Raw genomic sequence first — 17,457 nt, forward strand, 5'->3', positions numbered from 1 at the left:
GAATCAAAACTCCTGCAAAACATTTGGGAGAAAATCTCAATTTGTTAAAGATCTGCATTCTCCTCTATCTCCTAAGTGCAGCCTACAAAACTAATTTGATTTCGTTGGTCCTCCGAGAAGTCCTCTAGCAAAAGAAGGCTGGGGGTAGGGAAACCTCTCTGTTTTGATATTTGTGAGAAAAAAGGAAACCCAAGCTCTAAAGCCACTTGCATAAGCTCTGTAAAGCTCTATGAATAAAAAAAAAAAGAGAAAAAAAAAAGGCATTTCTTTTGTAGTTACCAAGAAATGCTGGCTCCGTATAGTGCAAAAGCATTTTTAATTTACACAGGTTTGTTGGCTGGATACTTTTGATCAATAGTATGACAGTGCTAATCAGAAAATGACAGGCACTTTTCATGTGGACTTTTTCTGGGTAAAACCTTTTGAACTTTTCTAATCTCTTAACTGAAAATGAGAACAAAATATTGCTCTTGCCTCTTCTCCAGACACTGTTTTTCCTTCCTTTTTCAGAGATAACAGAAAGAATAAAAGGAAAGAGGTGAGAAAGAAAACAAACATAAGATGGGAAAATAGAGAAGTAAAACTCCTCCTCCCTCCAAGTAACTGTCAGGTTTTTTCCATTAAATATGTCATTACATTTAAGATTTCCACTTCCAAATGGAAAAAAACGTGACTGGCTCCAAATATAAGAACAATGCTTGAGGGCAGGCCTAAAGTGAGCAATAAATCAGAGCAGGAAATATTTTGCTTGAGGAACGCATCGTGATTGGAACATAAATAATCCTCTTCTCTCCCATACACAACGTAAACCAAACCCAGCTGTGAGGGCAGGCATGCACATCCCCCTGTGTGTGCACACAGGACCAGAGCAGTTCTCTGACAGCACGAGGGGTGAAGGGTTATGGCAGAGGGGGCAGTGACTTGGTGTCAGCTGAGAATCTCATTAAAGCAGAGCAGCAGGGCCGAGCGTGCAAGGAGCACTGAGCGATGTCACCAGGAGGAAGCCACCCCTGGGCCAGCAGGAAACTCCGTGTATCAGTGCCTGCAATAAAATTCTGTTTTATTTCTTAGTAACCGTGGCAGTCACAAAATGTTTGTTTTTCTGTGGCAGAATCTCATGGTGGAGGGTGGCCTGAAACTGGGGCTGTGCTGAGAGAGAGGACTGCCAGGGTATGTGGCTGCTCCAAGCCCTACTCCAGAGCTCAGGATCACAGACAGGCTGCCTGTATAGGCTGGATACTCGTACAGGGCTGATTTCAAGCACAGTATCTGGGGCTCCAGAGCCTTCCAGCTGAGCCTGGCTCCCAGGACCCTGTTGTAAGCACACAACAGATCCAGGCTCAGGCTGCTGGACCTTGCCTGCTGTTGCAGGAGCTGTGCAAGACCCACCTCATGGGCTATGGGACACAGGCTGCTTCCTGGGCTGGGCAAATGCAAAGCTCCCCTGTGCCTTCCCAATTCTCAACCCAGTCCAGTCCCAAGTACAAGATTTATTTTCTCTGCTTTGGGTCCTCTTGCTGGCCTTGCGGATTTTGCCCTCCCAACAGGCATGGTGTTATTCCTCCTTGTCCATCTAAACATTTCCTTAGTAATTTCTAGTACCCGAAGTGAAAAGAGATGGCTTTTTGTTTTCCCTTTCAGTGTCTTCAGGGATGTTTCCAAAATTCAGCACAAGTAGACCTGGGGTGAGACACAGAGGTGAGAGCGATGCTGGGGCAACTGCTTTCCTTACCAGTCCTGAGGAACCTCCTAGATGAAAACAATTCAATTCAAAGTGAGTCTGAGGCACCCAGAAGGATCCTGGGTGGGCCAAAGCTCTTTTGCAGGAAGAAAAGGAAAGCCATACACCTTCCTGCAGAACTTGCCTCCCTCTGAGATCTTCTAGTGAATTTTTCCATGGCAGGGATAATCCAACCTAATCACTTCCATCTGACCCAGTTTAATCACCACCTTCCTGAAATGGAGTTAATAGGTGTTTAACGCTCACCAGCAGGTGAGGAGGATGGTTCATAGAAGATCTACAGTTCCTAACAACACTGCATTTTTTTTTCTTTTCATTCTTTACCCAGAGTTGGGAACTTCTGAGGCCTAAACCACAATACATCTTGAGCTCACTAAGTTAAAAATACTGACTTGCCAATGACAGAATACTAATGAATCCTCCACAGGAAAACTCATCTGTCATTTCCCTTCCCACAGGAACAACGCACAAGTGGTTAAATATCTAAAGATTTTGTACAGCCTCTCTGCCTGTGGCATTGTACTCTGAGATCCTGATTCAGGAACTGTAGGCATATATTTCCTTTCTTTCCTGGCATATAATTCCAAGTCTGTCATGCTGCAACAGCACTAATTTTGATTTTGCTTTGCAAGTATGACAGCGTTCATAAATAGAGTCTCTGCTTTTGAGATGGTTTTGGTTTTGGTCTTTCAGATCTATGTCAGGGAGCAGCAGGAGTGGGGTGCTCCCATTGCCAGGGTAAGCTGGGAGCCCCAGGTAGCCCCAGGACAGGCAGTGCCCTCACTGCCACGGTGCAGATCCAGGCTTGGTGCTCCCAGGCCAGAGGGTGCCGGGATGGGGGTCCCAGACTGAGCTCCTCAGGGTCCTGGTGACCCCCCAGCAGGACAGCAGTACTGTCCCAGTTAAACCCAAAGACTGCTCCTAGGTGTAGACTGTTCCACGTTCTCATCAATTCACTTCTGTTAGGCTGTCTTGAAATATCCTGTGAGGGAATAGAGAGTAATGTTGATGGTCTAAATAGCAGGCCATTTGAGCAGGGGTGGTCACAGCCACCTCCTGCTCCTCCTCCCCTGCTCCTTCCTCCAAAAAGGTAATTTTACGTGTGTTTCCTTGTCCTCCTTTGAGTGACAAAGTTTGTAACCATTGCACTGTGGTGACACCTGCACTCCAGGTGTGTGAGTTTGGCCAGCTGGATGGATATGGTGATTTGAGCTTGAGGGGGAATGTTCAGTACTGAGCTCACTGCACGTCACCTGCACTACTTCTTGACTTGAGACAGAGTTTCTTGCTGCAGCAAAACCACTGATTCTTAGCAACTTTATACATTTGTCACCTAACTAGACCAAAAGTTGCTTTGCTCCCTTCCCTGCTACCTGCTGGCACCCCTTTTTTAGCCTGTGGATTTTCTTTTCCCTTTCATTACTGCTTATTTTTTATTTAGTTGTTTGTTTGTCCAGGTTTTAAACATGGATCTTTGAAAAAGTGAAGACAATGTCTTCCCTTCCTGGGAAAAATCTCACATCCCATGGTTGGGGCCCCAGTGGACTTACACAGCAACCATCTCAATTGACTGTGATCCATCTCTCACTGATGACACCTTCACCCTCTCTGCCCTCAACCAAGCTCACCTGCTGTTCTTCCACTGAGAAAAGGACCTTGGGATCACCTGTAGAGTGCATTTGCTCTGTTCAACCAGTCATCAGTATCAGCAGTGAGTGGGACTCATTGTTCACACAGATATCCTACCAGGACACTTCTCCCATGCCCCATCCAGAGGCAGGAATCACAGAAGAGCTGGCAGTTCTTCCTACTGAGTGTAATTCCTGGCTTCCTGTTGCTGAAAACTTATTCAGTCATGGCAATGTGGTGGTTTAAGGCAGGGGCTGAAATACCAGATGTTTATCTTACCACCCTAAGACCTCTTGTGTAACACTCCTCCTGTCTTCCCCCTAACCAGTGAGACTGAAGATCAAGGATCCAAAGGCAGCTCCAGGATTTGTGCTGGCTCTGCATTCTTGCCAGGGGCCCATTGCCAAGGAATGGGAAACAATGGAGTTGCAGGGCTGGGCTCTGATAGATGTTGATCCCGAAAAACGGCTATTTAATAAACAAACAAACAAGACGTTACATCCCCACAAGCATTGTTAGCAGGGAAGTGGGTTGCTTGGGGAGCCTCAGTGCCATCTAGCATGTGCAGTTGGTCTATGTTTAGTCCTTTGAAACTTCCCAGATGAGAATCCTTTGAACATGAACAGAAACCTTTGGCCACCATAAAATACACGGTGAGGTTACATGTCCCCGCTTCCTCCCTGTTGCCGCAACACGGCCTCTCATACTTTGTGTTTGAATCATCGGGTTCCCAGTGCTAACACCCAGTCTCCAGCAGTGCTACTGCACGGCAGGGACACAGAACACGTGTTGGTTGAAGCCTGACAAAGCAGCACTTGGATTTAGGTCAGGCACGGCAAACAGGAGTTACTTGTACGCTGTACCTGGCGCCCGTTCAAACCCAGAGCCGGGTGAATCCGCGCTAGCCCAGACACGCAAATGGTATCTGCCTTTTCCCTTTCCACAGACAGTTCTTCTCGGCAGTACCTTCAGCTCCTCGTTTCCGTGCCCCCCACAATGCGGGGCTGACACAGGGCATGTTTGCACCATCATTATACAGGTCCCTTCCCAGCGCATCCACAGCAATGCTGCCCCTCACCTGCCCATCCACCACCCGGCTCTGCCACAGCTGCGGCACAAAGCAGGCAGCAGACAGTGCTCAAACTCCAGCTGAACGTCCTACGCTGTCCAGATTGTCCAGCTGGGCCTCCTGCATAACTCTGACCAGGAAACCATCTGCTGGACCTCACACCTTCTGATGGACTCTCAGGACTCACATTTGATGATGGTGAATTCACCTTTCATCCTCACGGTCCTTTAGACTTTGTCTCTCACCCTGCTGTTCCTTTACCCCTTCCCATTTTCCCCTGGCTGCAGTCACTTCCTGGTGGTAGAAGCAGACTTTAGTTTCTATTCCAGAGCTGGCAGAGGCTTTTAACTCTGCATTTAAGTCTGGATTTGCAGAGGCTTCAGTTTGTAATGCCTTAACTCCTTGTTCACTGATTGTTGGAGTTGAATTTCGTCTTTTTTTGTCTTCTGGCCCAGCTCAAGGCTCCTTAGAGCAGCTGACTCTGCATTAATGAAGTTATGAACAAATGTTATCAATTTTTTATTAATATAAGTAGTATTATTTCATAATGCATGCATAATTACTTTACACATTTATAGGGATTACTTTTGCTTACGTTTTATATTCAAACCAGAAAAGCACAAATATCACATGTAAAATATGATGAATTTCCATAAAGTATTTCTCAGCTTTGCCAACTCCTGATGGAAAAGAGATTAAATCAGACTAACAATGCAGTAACCTCACCTACAAATTTAAGACTGACTTGGTGGTAGGAGATTACATACACACCAGGGATCCCTTGGGATTAGGTAGCATCTTGAGTATATTGTCAGGCTGTACCAGAAACCAATTTAGCACAGCTCTATTTGTTCTTCAGCTTGTACTCAAAGTTTAACTTGTATACGCCTCAATCTTGAAATTATTTTAAATACTTCTATTAAAAACATCTGCGAGCTGGGCACGCTCAGCCACAGAACGACTGCTCTGAGACACGTCCTAAGTGCTGGGATTCCTGAGCAGCTTTCAGGCTGTTCTGGGGGAAACACACAGCTCCTCTCAACAGCACACATCCCCCTCTGCTTCTGCACCTGTGCGTGGCTCTGGAAGGCCGAGGTCGTAGGATGCAATAACTCTGCCCTTCCCAATTTTCTCTGCTCAGTGCTTTACAGCAGTGAACCAGTGTGGGTTTTCTTCACATTGCTGATTTATGTTGGTTCTCACGTGCTTGGGCATCCCCTCAGTAGCAGCCAGAGTAACCTCCCAGCCCTGGTATTTTCAGTGCATGTCTGGAATTTTGGAATGGGGTGGTGAATTTGAACCCTTTTATGCCGCAGTTGTTGATTTGCTTCTTGCCTTTTCTACTTCAGTTGTGTACTTGTATAAAAATTAAGAATCCTGGTGGGTATTTTTAGTGCAGGATCCAGGGGTTTGGGCTTTTTCTTAAGTGTTTAGATGGGGGGCTCTGAGTCCTTTGTTGCCCAGAGCATTGTCTGTACAGTTGCCATACATTAAAGGAGCTGGAATAAAATCGGTGCAATATCCAGTTTCACCCAAATGAGGTTGTTGAGCAGGGTCCAGCAGATCTGTATCCAGAGAAGGCAAACACAGTATTTGAACAGAAACAAAGCCTGCGATTTATTTCATTATTTACCAAGTGCTGCCATGGTGCTCAGTGCTATATAAACATCTCCTGCCCCGGGTTATTAATACTACCAGGCACAGGCAGGTTCGAGAATCAAAACACCTCACATGAAATATTCCCAGAACGAAAGCTGTTAAGGACAAGTTAAAAGGACAAAGTTATCCGTAGAGGAATCCTGTTAATGAAGTTTCAGACTTCAAAAATAGCTACGTGTTCCAATAAGAAGAAGTTCACGTTTGAGGACCTAACTCTCCACCCATCCCATATAACCACCCTCCACTGACTGTGGCTGCAACACATTTCTGCCCTGTGGACTGTGTGACTGATGCCAGTCTGGCCTTTTTGTTGCACCATAAGGAACATCCACCCCCAAAAAACTATAGAGAACTAGTAGGAGATCACATTTTGGGGGTTACACTACACAGTGATCCCATATTTAGGGAGAACAAGGAGGTTTTGGTCTTTAGGCTGCACAGCTCTGGAAATGCTGGGGAGTCACTGCAGGGTCCCCAGCACGTGTTGTCAGTGGATGGACAGTAAAAGGGAAAGTGTTCTGGAAGAGAGAAAGGTCACATCTTTAACTCTTACAGAAGGACTAAAAGATGCGAGGCATCTTTTGGAGGCACCTGGCAGAAGAAAAAGAAGGAGTGTCAAGTTAGATATAACTTAAACACATTATAAATTCTTGAGAGAGGCTGGGAAAATTGTACTTAAACACATCAGGTTGAAATGACCCCAAAGGTAAACAAGTCCTTGATGAAAACATCAATGATTTTTTAAAAATTGTGTATGCATGCTTTAGGTCAGTGAAGATTACATCTTCATGTAAGGCCACTTAAAAGACAGAGCTCTCACAAGAATTACAAATTATTCTGGGCCCATGAAAATCATCCTGGTTTTAATTACAACATTAAAGACAAATCCACAAAGTTGTAAGTTCTGCTGGCATGGCAAGCAATCATTATAAATCTGGACAAGGGATCACACAGAAATTGTAAATAAGGGCTGTGAGAGATTTCAGTACTAGCTATTTTCGTCTTTAGAAATGTTTTTCACTTCAAAAAGTCATCAGCACTTGTGCTCAGCCAAGATTTACTCATAAGACTAACCAGGATTTCTTAACATAAACTGTCCTTAAAAGGATAATGTCAACTCCCAACTAGTCAGTTTTTGAGAATTTTAAAGACGTTTCAGTACATGAATCCCTGGGGTGATGCCTGTCCTTTTGTCACAGTACTTCACTTTTTTTTCCCCAGTGCTTTATCCTGCCCTTTTGCAGCATCAAAGGCACCACACAAGCTCAGGGAACCAGAAAATAGGCAGGTGAAACTGAGAGCCTGGAAAGCATTGTCAAATGCTGAAAACAAGTCAGGGGAGCTAAACAAAGAACTGAAAAGGTTTATCTCCTTTTATTAATTTTCAGTTCCAGTAATTGTTTGGAAAAGAGAAAAGTGTCAGGCAATGATGGTCCTGCAATTTAGAGTTTAATTACAGCCAGTACTGCAATAAAGAGAGGAAGGATGGACAAAATGAAAATTCTCTTCTGATATTAAGATGACTTTAAGAAATATTTTTAAAAAGACAAAGCAAGAGTTCAGCATATTGTGGAACAGACATACAGTATAGTTCTTATATCCTGGCACTTTAAACCAGAAGTTTGTTACAAATATCATGATCCCATACCATGATGAGTTGCTGGAGGTGATAACTGCACTGACTTCAGTGGGTACTGAGGGCCAAACTGGGAGAGGAGTCCCTCAGATCATCAGACAAGAGTTGTACAAGTCTGTAACAACTTTTATTATATTACATTTGTGTCAGCAGCCCTATCCTGCCAGTGGGATTTGTGCAGCTGGTCCTTCCTCTTGCAGGGACCCTCACTGATAGCAAAAAAAATCTTTCAGTAAGGCTGTCAGGATTCAAACAACTGCTGCCCCTCTGGAACAAACCTGAATCCTACTGGGACCTTTGTTTGGCCTTTCCTTACTTTCTGCATTTGCTTGAGAAGGGCTGCAAGGGCAGCCCCAAGAAACAGCCACAGCCAGCCTTGCCCAGTCCAACTCCAGCTTTACCCCAGGTGAAGAGGTTTGGAGCTGGCGATCCAGATCAGCCATGCAGGATGAATCCCATGCATAAACAGCAGCATGCCTGTGAGCCTGTCATTACAGGCTCTTCCCAGGTAACTTCAGCTGTCCAACGTGGAGGGACGAGTGGGCAAAAGCACCTTTGGAGGTGCTGTGTCTCCTGTTGACTCAGCAGGATGACTAAACTCCCCACTGGTGCCTACAGTCAGGCTGGCCATGTTCCCCCTCCCACTGTGCCAATCCCTCCCTAGGCAGTTTTCCACACGCAGCAGGCAACTCACATGCTACATGTACATCACTCGTGGTGTCTGCCGGTATCTCAGAGACGATTATAAAATAGTCACTTGGAAATGGCAGAGTTCCTTAAAGAGGCAGCCAAAGTTAACCCTTCTCCTTTGCTTTCTTCTTTCCCTTTTTGTCTTCTCAGCTGCTCTTGTTGTTGTCTGGCATTTGGCACTGCTGTAAAATCTGTTATGCCAGAGTGTTTCAGAAAAAAAGATAACCTTCTGCTGTGTTTTACAGTGGGTCCATTCATGGACGACCAGAACTTTCTATCCTGCAACGGCAAAGAGTTCATGTCCCTGAGATATTCTGCTATTCCACAGCTTCTTTTCTACAGCTGAAATTTAACTGTAAACCAGAATTTATCATGGAAAACATGCTAAAGAATTTAGCATGGAAAACATACTGCAGCTTTAGTGACACACTGGGCTTCTGTTTAGGTTTCTTTATTATGATGAGTCATAGTATGTAAACTTCACATGCAGTTACCCAAGTCATGTGTCTGCTTTATTTTAGCTTTGGAAACAGCAGCAATGCCTTTGAGAAAGGACTTGAGGAGTCCTGAAAGCCAAGGTTCTCTCATAAGCACTGTCCTGCTTTTCCACCCTTTGGTTAGAAAACAGAGGGGTAGATTCTTCAGATGAGCCCTCTCCACATTAGGCCTTCCTTTTAAGACCCTGGCACTGGGAATGCTGTCAGCAATAAAAGGATGTCTTGTTCTGTGTCTGTCTGGCCTGCCTTGAGCAGAAGTGAGCCATGCACAGGTGAAACCAGCAGAGCTCTGTTAGTGCTGGTAGTTCCACTGCTACTTTTATCACTGGAGCTGTTCCAGTCAGAAACCCCCTCAGCAGGGTTAGGGTGAATGGAGTCCGAAACCAGCTCCCCACCCCTCTCCTCACCTTTCAGCTGGCTGCTACAGAAGACTTAAACTAAGCAGAGAGGTTTCCACTGCTCTCATTCCCCAGGTGAGCATCCTGCAGTGCACCTCTGCACTCCTGTTCATGGAGAGGAGGGGTGGAAAGGGAGACATTCTCCTGGCTCAGTAAGTGCAGTGCCCATCCTTGCAGGTATAAAAGGGCAGCAATGCAGTCATCTATATAAAAAGAATGTTCTTCAGAGGGGTTATGTACAAACTGCCTGATGGCAAGGGTATCAAATGAAGGTCGAGCATCAGAGACCTTTAGGCTGTTACGAAACATGACTCATGGATTAGTTAACTGCCTGTCAGATTTTCCATTATGAAACTTTAACCACAGCCCATATCTGCACAGCACCAACACCTGTACAAGTCAAAACAAACAAGTGGTTATGTATGCATTTGCACTGAAGTGGGTCAGGAGATGTGCTATGGTATTGAGAGCAGCTTTTTCCTTAGTTAGAAACTATTAACTAAGGAATAAAAATGAGAGGAGGGGGAGAAGATGCTATGAGAGTAAAAAAACCTGTTTTGAAGTACCTATTTGCCAAAGATTCTGCAAGATAAATCTTTACAGTTCAACTACAACAGATGAATCAACTTATAAGTTCCCCTCTACAGAATACCATTATTTTAGCCATGATGAACATTGGTGCTTCCTAATCCAAGCATTTGCTTTTCCAACTCCCCTTGATGGCATGAGCAAAAGTGAAAAAGCAACTGTTTGTGTTCTGGAAAATGATTATTTAGATAGTAAACTAAGAAAGAAGGATTTAAAAAAAAAAAAAAAAGTCAAAAATCAGTAAGATTTAGTGGAGGACCCTCATATGTCTGTCATCAGCCATGACACCTGGCTGCTTTGAGGTGGCTGTAAATCCAAAAAGGAAGATGTGCTCTGAAGGTTCCCCACAGGAAGTGGGGCTTTTGACCCGTGTGTCACCACTTTGATGGACTCCACAGGTGAGATTCAGCTCACCTAATTTTAGATGGCTACAGTGTCTATCTCTACATCTGAGCCTGTTGCCCCATAGGCAATTTAAAGGTATGTCTTATCTGATCTATTTTAAATACCTACCTTAGGATGAGATGACTCATGACCTCCGAGTGCCTTTTTCTCCACTGCAGCTGAAAGAGGGGCCCGAGATGACTTGGCTGGAGATCCTTCCATGTGTCCACCTACAGCTGATTAGATGAACCTGCCTGAATGCTCTGCCCCCACAGAGCTGGTAATTCAAGTGAAATGAGTTGGTTATCACTGTTCCTTGCCATTGCAGTGTTTTGTCTGTATCACAAAACCACCACCATATCTGACACAAATGAATCCCTGGAGGCTGCCTAGAGGCTACTGATTAAGGAGGAAACTTGAACCACTTGGATATGTTTCATCACCACATTGTCTTCTTGCCTCTAGAGATGTTCCAGATCACAAGTTAGGTATGGAGTTCTCACTCCTCCTACCACTCTGGTGTCTAATCTGTGAAGACAGAAGTCTCCATTTCCATGCCTTGTCAGTCCAGCTCAGTTCATGAACACCATATTCATTTAAATGTTAAACTGCTGCTCTGTGAGAAGTTCAGAAGATATAAATTGTAAGGCACAATAAAAAACAATTCAGTCCCAAGAAGTGAAGTCTGAGGAGGGGCAGAATAGCAGCACACAAATATATATAAAAAGCAACTGCAAAGAGGAAGGAAATAAACTGCTTTTCCTGTTTACTGTGAACAGGCTAGAAGTGATGAGTACAGGGAGACTTAAGTTACTTCACAGTGAGGTGACACACAACAAGCTGTGCAGCCACATCTTGGAGCTGAAAAGCAGCATCGTGCCATCTTTTAGACAAGGGGGAAGTCACCAGGAGCTGCTGTCTCGCAGAGAGACAGCAGCAGCTTCTGCTTCCCTGCAGGCACTGAGCTGCCTGCTCGGAAAGGGGTGGGAGGGTTTCAGCTCCACCGTGTCCGTGGGTGTCTGAAAGGAGCTGGGAGCCCTTGGCTCACTCAGCAGCTTTTCAGTCCCAGTGTGAAGCAGGGGTTCCTGCCTCACAGCTGAGGAGCAGTGGCTGTGCTGACACGACAGCAATCCTGGGACCCTGCCCCTTAGGAGAAGCCAATTGCTGCTGGGGTTGGGAGCACTCCCCAGTTTGGGCATGGAGTTGGTGTTCTGGACATCCAGCCCCGATGAGCATCCATCCAGACTGGATGGATACATTTAGTCTTTAAGCAGTGTGGTGGACTAGATGTCTCAAACCTCCTTTACCTTTAATGATTTAAGTGGAAAGGTTGCAATGTGCACACTGAAGCCTGAGCTAAGCCTCTCACAATGGAGTGGGCCAGAGCTCCAGCTGTGTGACCTCCACTGCTGACTAAAGCCAGCAAGAGGGACAGGGTGGCCACTGATGAACCCACCCAGAGAAAAAGACTATTTTCTCCTGACATTAAATTTTTTACGGTTCTTTCTGTGGCTGCCACTATTGACTGAAAGATTATGCAGCTGGGTGCTCTTATTTATGACTCCAACATGGTATAAACAGTGTAGAAAACATATAGGAGGGGAAGGGCTGAGGAGGGAAGGGGAAGAAAGTGATTTCATTTAAAATAAAAACTGAAACAAAATAGCAAATTAGGTTTCACTCAGCCACATTCAGCCTCACACTCACAAGTGTAGCCACCAGGCACCAGGTCAGCATGTTCAAGCCATCTATCCAAAATCCAGACAACATGAAGACTGCCCAGGTAATGGGTCCAAGGATCTGTGTGATGCCATAGGAAACACAAGGGAAGCCAACTATCAAGCCCTTCTCATGTCTCCTGGGTTATTCTTGGATTCGTGACTATGCAGAGGGTTTGGACATCTTTTTGCATCTTTTTTGAATTTTTTGGAGCATCTTCTGCATCCTATCCCAACTCTGACAATCATGAGCACTAATCCCTTTGTCCCCAATTCTGAGTGTCTTGAGGGATAGCAGGGAGATGCCCTGTGGTCTTGGTGACCTGTTAACCCGGTGTCATTTACTCAGGTCATTCAGAGAGCACTTTCCCCTCTGAGTGCTCCAGCTGGTGCCTCCACATCCAGACCTTCCCTCTCCTCTGCTCACAACTGCACGAGCCTTTGTATTTCAAGTCTCTACACTTCTTCCATTCCCTTGCTGGAGATCCCTCACTTGCCAAGGGACACACCTTGGCAAGTCACATCACACATCAACAGTCGGCAGCAACAGTGAGGGAATGGAAAGATGGGCCATCTTCCCCCTCTTTCTTGAAGACCAGAATTGGGTTTGGTTCACAGTTTTGGTCTTTTAGTTCCTGGCAAGGCACAGCAAGGATTGCTGGCAGCAAGGGCATCAGATCCCTTAGGGCTGGGGACTGGGACTGCAGGGAATTCCCAGGGCATCAGAGCAGGGTCTGGCAGCCCAGGCCATTCCCATTCCCCATCCAGGTGCAGCTGGGGGTGCCAGGGCAGCCTTTGGCACCAGGCACCTCCCCAGCTCGGGGACAGCAATGGCTGGGACAGGTCATGGGCCCATGACCAGGCAGGACAGGGCTGTGGGGAGCTGGAAACCAGCACTGCTGTGGAGCTGGGGGTGTCCTCGGGACTCTGACAATCCCACAGGTCATTCTGAGCTGCCACCATGCTCTCTGGTCAGTGAGCCTCTAGAGGATTTTCAAAGAAGACTCTGATGCTGGATTTATGTTACATAAGATAAAAGTTACATTTGGTATTTGGAAATAGTAATTAGAAAAGGTTTACAGAAACCAAAATGAGAAACATTAGTGCCTTCTTCAAAGTACAATACTAATGCTGATTATTATAGGAGCCATCTTGACTAGGTGCCTGTTTTGATTTAGGCAATTACTAGCTTACCAGTTCAAACCAGTTCACAATGAGAATTCACAGCATCCAAGATTTACTGATGTGCCTCTTCCCTTTCTTCTTGCTGCTATGGGTCTCTCTTCTCTTGTCTTCCCCTTCTGTTCCTTTGAGCTTGCCTACAAGAGAAAGGTACACTCACAAAATTCCAATCTGCTTGTAAACCAATAGTTAACTCCAGGCATTCATTCGAAGAAGGGCGGGAGATGGATACTCATGACTTTTCCTACTGAACATCATTATACTACAATTTTTTTGGCAAAGGACTCAATTTTCAACACCTGTAGGAACAGAGTGGGAGCCAGTCCCCTCTCCTGCCCTGAGAGTGCTGTGGACTGGGGTGCCCTGGCAGGAGAAAGGCTGCAGTGGGCAACATCTGCTTCACAGCCCGTGCCAGAACACAGCGACAGCAGCGGCTGCTGCTTTGGTGGGACCAGCTGACTGTGCTACCTCTGCCCAGTGGATTGAGGCTCCTACTGAGGTCAAGACCATGCCCCCAGCTTTCCTTCCCATTTAGAGGAGACAATCTGCAGAAGAAGCTGCTGGACTCTCATTGTTCTGGCGTAGGGAAATCTATTGCTTTGCAAGTTCTTCCTGTTCCTAATTGACCTGATCTAACCTGAAATAAGCCATTTGTACTCCTGCAAAGGAATACCAGGGAGTCCACATGGCCTTTTGCCCAGGTTTAACATAATTTCTTTAAAGCAAACTGCAAATTAATAGTAGTGCAACTTTCCTGTGCAGGCAAGCCCTTAATCTAATTGGAACATGGAAAACAGCATTTGTGAAGACAAAGCAGTGCATAAACTTGGGGAGTGAGAGAGGGAGGCAACGTAATTTGGAGTCCACTGGGGACAATGGAGAGATCTGAATGCAGAGAGATAGAATTGATTAAGGTTTTCAAAATCCAAGCTAGCAGGGAATCTAGGGATATGAAAAATAGAGCCCAACTCAGAAATTTTCGATTTTCATAGAGCTGCCATGTTCTCTCCATTCATTCTTCCAGCTGGGACAACCACCCTTGTCATTTTAGTCAAAAAAACCCTCCCTTCTGCCCCCTACAACTCTGAGCCACAGAAAAAAGTCCAGCATGGTTCTGACAGCGCACAAGCTGGAGCATTCAGTAAGTGCTGCCTCTCAGTAACAGTATTTAATACTTCAAAATCTCTCTCACTCAATAAGGAGCAACGCTGGGCATTCCCCAGATAGCTGAGGCCATCCACTTAACCCGAGCACTCCTGGCAGCTGCACCACGTTGCACAACCACCATCTGCAAAGGTCAAAGCTTGCCAGGTGCTCACACCTGGCAGCACAAGTCAAACCCCTGCACAGAGGAGGGGAGAGAGCTGGCAAGGCCCTTCCTTGAAAACCCAGGATGTGCCTGCTCCATCTCTCACATGTGGCTGGGGAAAATCCTCCACAGCCAAGAGAGGTGCACAGCAGACAGAGTGATAGCCTTGGGTGGCACTCCTGTGCCCTGACTCCAGCTCAGGAAGGATGTTCTGTGTGAAATTCAGGGACTCGTTCTTCCTCTGTCACATAACAAGAAGAAATAAGGACAAGACTACACTTGTGCTTCCTCAGTTCCCACAGAAACCTGTGACTGCTTGATCTTGTCACTAAATCATTACAGAAAATAAAAATAGGACTTCATTAGAAAAAAAAAAGAGAGAAAGAGAAGCTGTTTCATATAAGGACTATTACATGCTTTGAAATGGCCAAATCCTCTCTGTGTATCCCTGTTCTAGAGTCGTAGCTTATAAAACTTTCTGTCTCTCCTTTCTCACAGAGTCTCTGCTGTCTGTAAACAGTCTTTAGTGGTTTTTCAGGACAAGATGTGAATGTCTTTGAAGCTTTAGAACACGCTCCAGGCATCTTTTCAGAGATTCATCACGAATCTGCTCTTCATCAAGCCCTCTCCAATCAATTGTGTACATTCTATCTGCCAGTCTGTGAGTGTGGAGAGACAAGGGAAGGGGAGCCAGCAATGCTTGGGTGGCAATAAACTAGCCAAAGAACAGAGTAGCTCTTAATCAGATTGCCTTTTAATTCTTCAGGTGAGTTAAAGGCATTATGTCCTCTCTGAGACTTAGGATAAAGGTGTACTCAGCAAAGGCAACAACAGAAAAAAGCATTGCAGCATAGTGGAAAATTTTGCAAATATTCTATCAAATGGTGTCCAGGCACAGTTTAATAATAATAATGTCTTTATTAGTAGTAACTTCCTTTATTACTTAGATTTTGTGGCAAAACAGAGTCAAAAGACCAGATGGGGACTACATCAGCTGGCAATGCCAGTGTGAGAAATCCTCGGCTAACACCGACTTAAGGCACATATATGGTAGGAAATATTCACTAAATTGACAAAATCGATTGACCACAACCCAACATCCCACACACATTTACCAGGGTAGAGAGTTGATGTAGGCAGGGTTTTTTTCTACCCCTACAAACAGAGTTATTGTATCGTACTCATAAGCAGCTCTGTAGGACAAGAAACAAGTTCTCAGGACTGCAACCTGAGAATTACATCCAGGGTAGGATTTATTTTGTATCACACTCTGGATTTCGGGGCCTGAGTTGCTTTACCATTAGTAAAATATCTCCTTTCCTTAGAAGTGAGCCCATGGCTCTGTAAGATGACAAAATCTGCTTGCTATGATGGTTAGCACCATATGAACCTGTTGATAGTTCCAAAACAGATAAGGAAGCTCACGTACACAAGGTCAGTGTCTATCAGTGCTGGATGAAAATATTCTAAAAGGCAGATACAACTTCATAAACAGCGTTGACTTCACAGCCCACACGGGTCTAATATTTCCTAATGCAACCTCCTCTACACCCAGAAAAGCTGTACTGCTGGCTATTTGGGGGTTAAGTGTAGCCCTTCAGAACGACTGCCAGGTGAAGGAACAGCAAATTTGGGAATCCTGCTAGGATTTGAGCGTCCGAGCACCTGGCAGTGTCAGGTTTTAAGCAGTTTTGGTTGAGCCCATCAGCAAAAACTTGCTGAGTTTAACAGACAGCAAGCAGGGTTTGTGAGGACTCCGGTGTTGGTTTAATGCTTGACTCAGGTACTCGGGAGCTTCTCAATTTCCTCCAGGGAATTGTGTCTGACTCAGCTGTGGGAGAATACAAGTGAAACTGAGAATACACAGTCCTGCCTAGCGTAGATGGCAACTTAATAACAGAGGGAAAACTAATTTCCCCAAGAACTGACTTTCCCGACTGCAGGATCAGGGTTTAAATCACTATGATGCTTCTAAAAGTTGCACAGCAAAGAATGAATTAATGTCATTTTCTAGTGCATAAGAATTATCTCAAACAATGCCATTGTTTATAAAAGCACTGCAGACATTGCAGGGATGTAAACATTGCAGAAATGTTTAGAAATTAGAATTGTCTGTAAAGCTGTAAGAAGAAAAGGAATTAGAAGATTTCTTTGAAACTTGCTTTCAGAAAAAATTTGGGCCTACATCCAGTAACAGCTTTTCAAAAGAATACAGAAACTTTTTCTTTTTTGCTTTTAAATGTCAGGCTGCCTCAGTGAAGACACCTGCAAGCTTTTAAATTATATGAATAGGTGCACATGGGGAAGAAATACAAATACAAATCTTTAATTCTGGAGCTGTAGCCTGCTGAAGGAGCACTGTGGAAAAGCGAAGCAGAGGACTGCTAAATGTTTTGGTTTTTTTACAGACCCTGTCCTGTACAGAACTGACAGGTTGGGCTGTGAGAAGGTGTTTTGCTCTTTTAAGGATTTGTTTGTGGACGTTTAAACCTCGCAGGCCTTAATTTCTGGGAATGGGAGGACTTCAGCTTTAAGGGCAGCAAAACCGAAGCAGAGATTGGCTTTATATGTGAGTACTGTGGAAAAGTTTTGTTTTGCTTTTGAGTCCCACGATGAATCCAGCCATCCTTCTTGAATATGAACTTTCCCTGTGCTTTCTTGTTGGAGGAGGGAAATAGAGGAATAATTGCTGTGTGTGGACCAAGGACAATCAAATCCCACGTCCTTTTCCTTGGATACCTCAGTGTGTCCTGACCCTCTGAGCGTGTTTGTCAGGACTTTTACTGACCCAGATTCCAGGAAGTGGCTCCAGTGTTTTCTTTGTCAGCAGGCTGTGATGGAAGGGAATGGGGTTGTTTATATACCTTTTTTTTTTTTTAAAGACAGGTATTTTCATGCTTATTATTTGACTGATGTTTGCAGGCTAACAGTCTTAGTAAGTCCAACATGGGCATTTT

This window comes from Myiozetetes cayanensis, unplaced genomic scaffold, assembly GCF_022539395.1.
Source record: "Myiozetetes cayanensis isolate MyiCay16 unplaced genomic scaffold, myiCay2020 scf5-8, whole genome shotgun sequence".
Taxonomy (NCBI): Eukaryota; Metazoa; Chordata; class Aves; order Passeriformes; family Tyrannidae; genus Myiozetetes; species Myiozetetes cayanensis.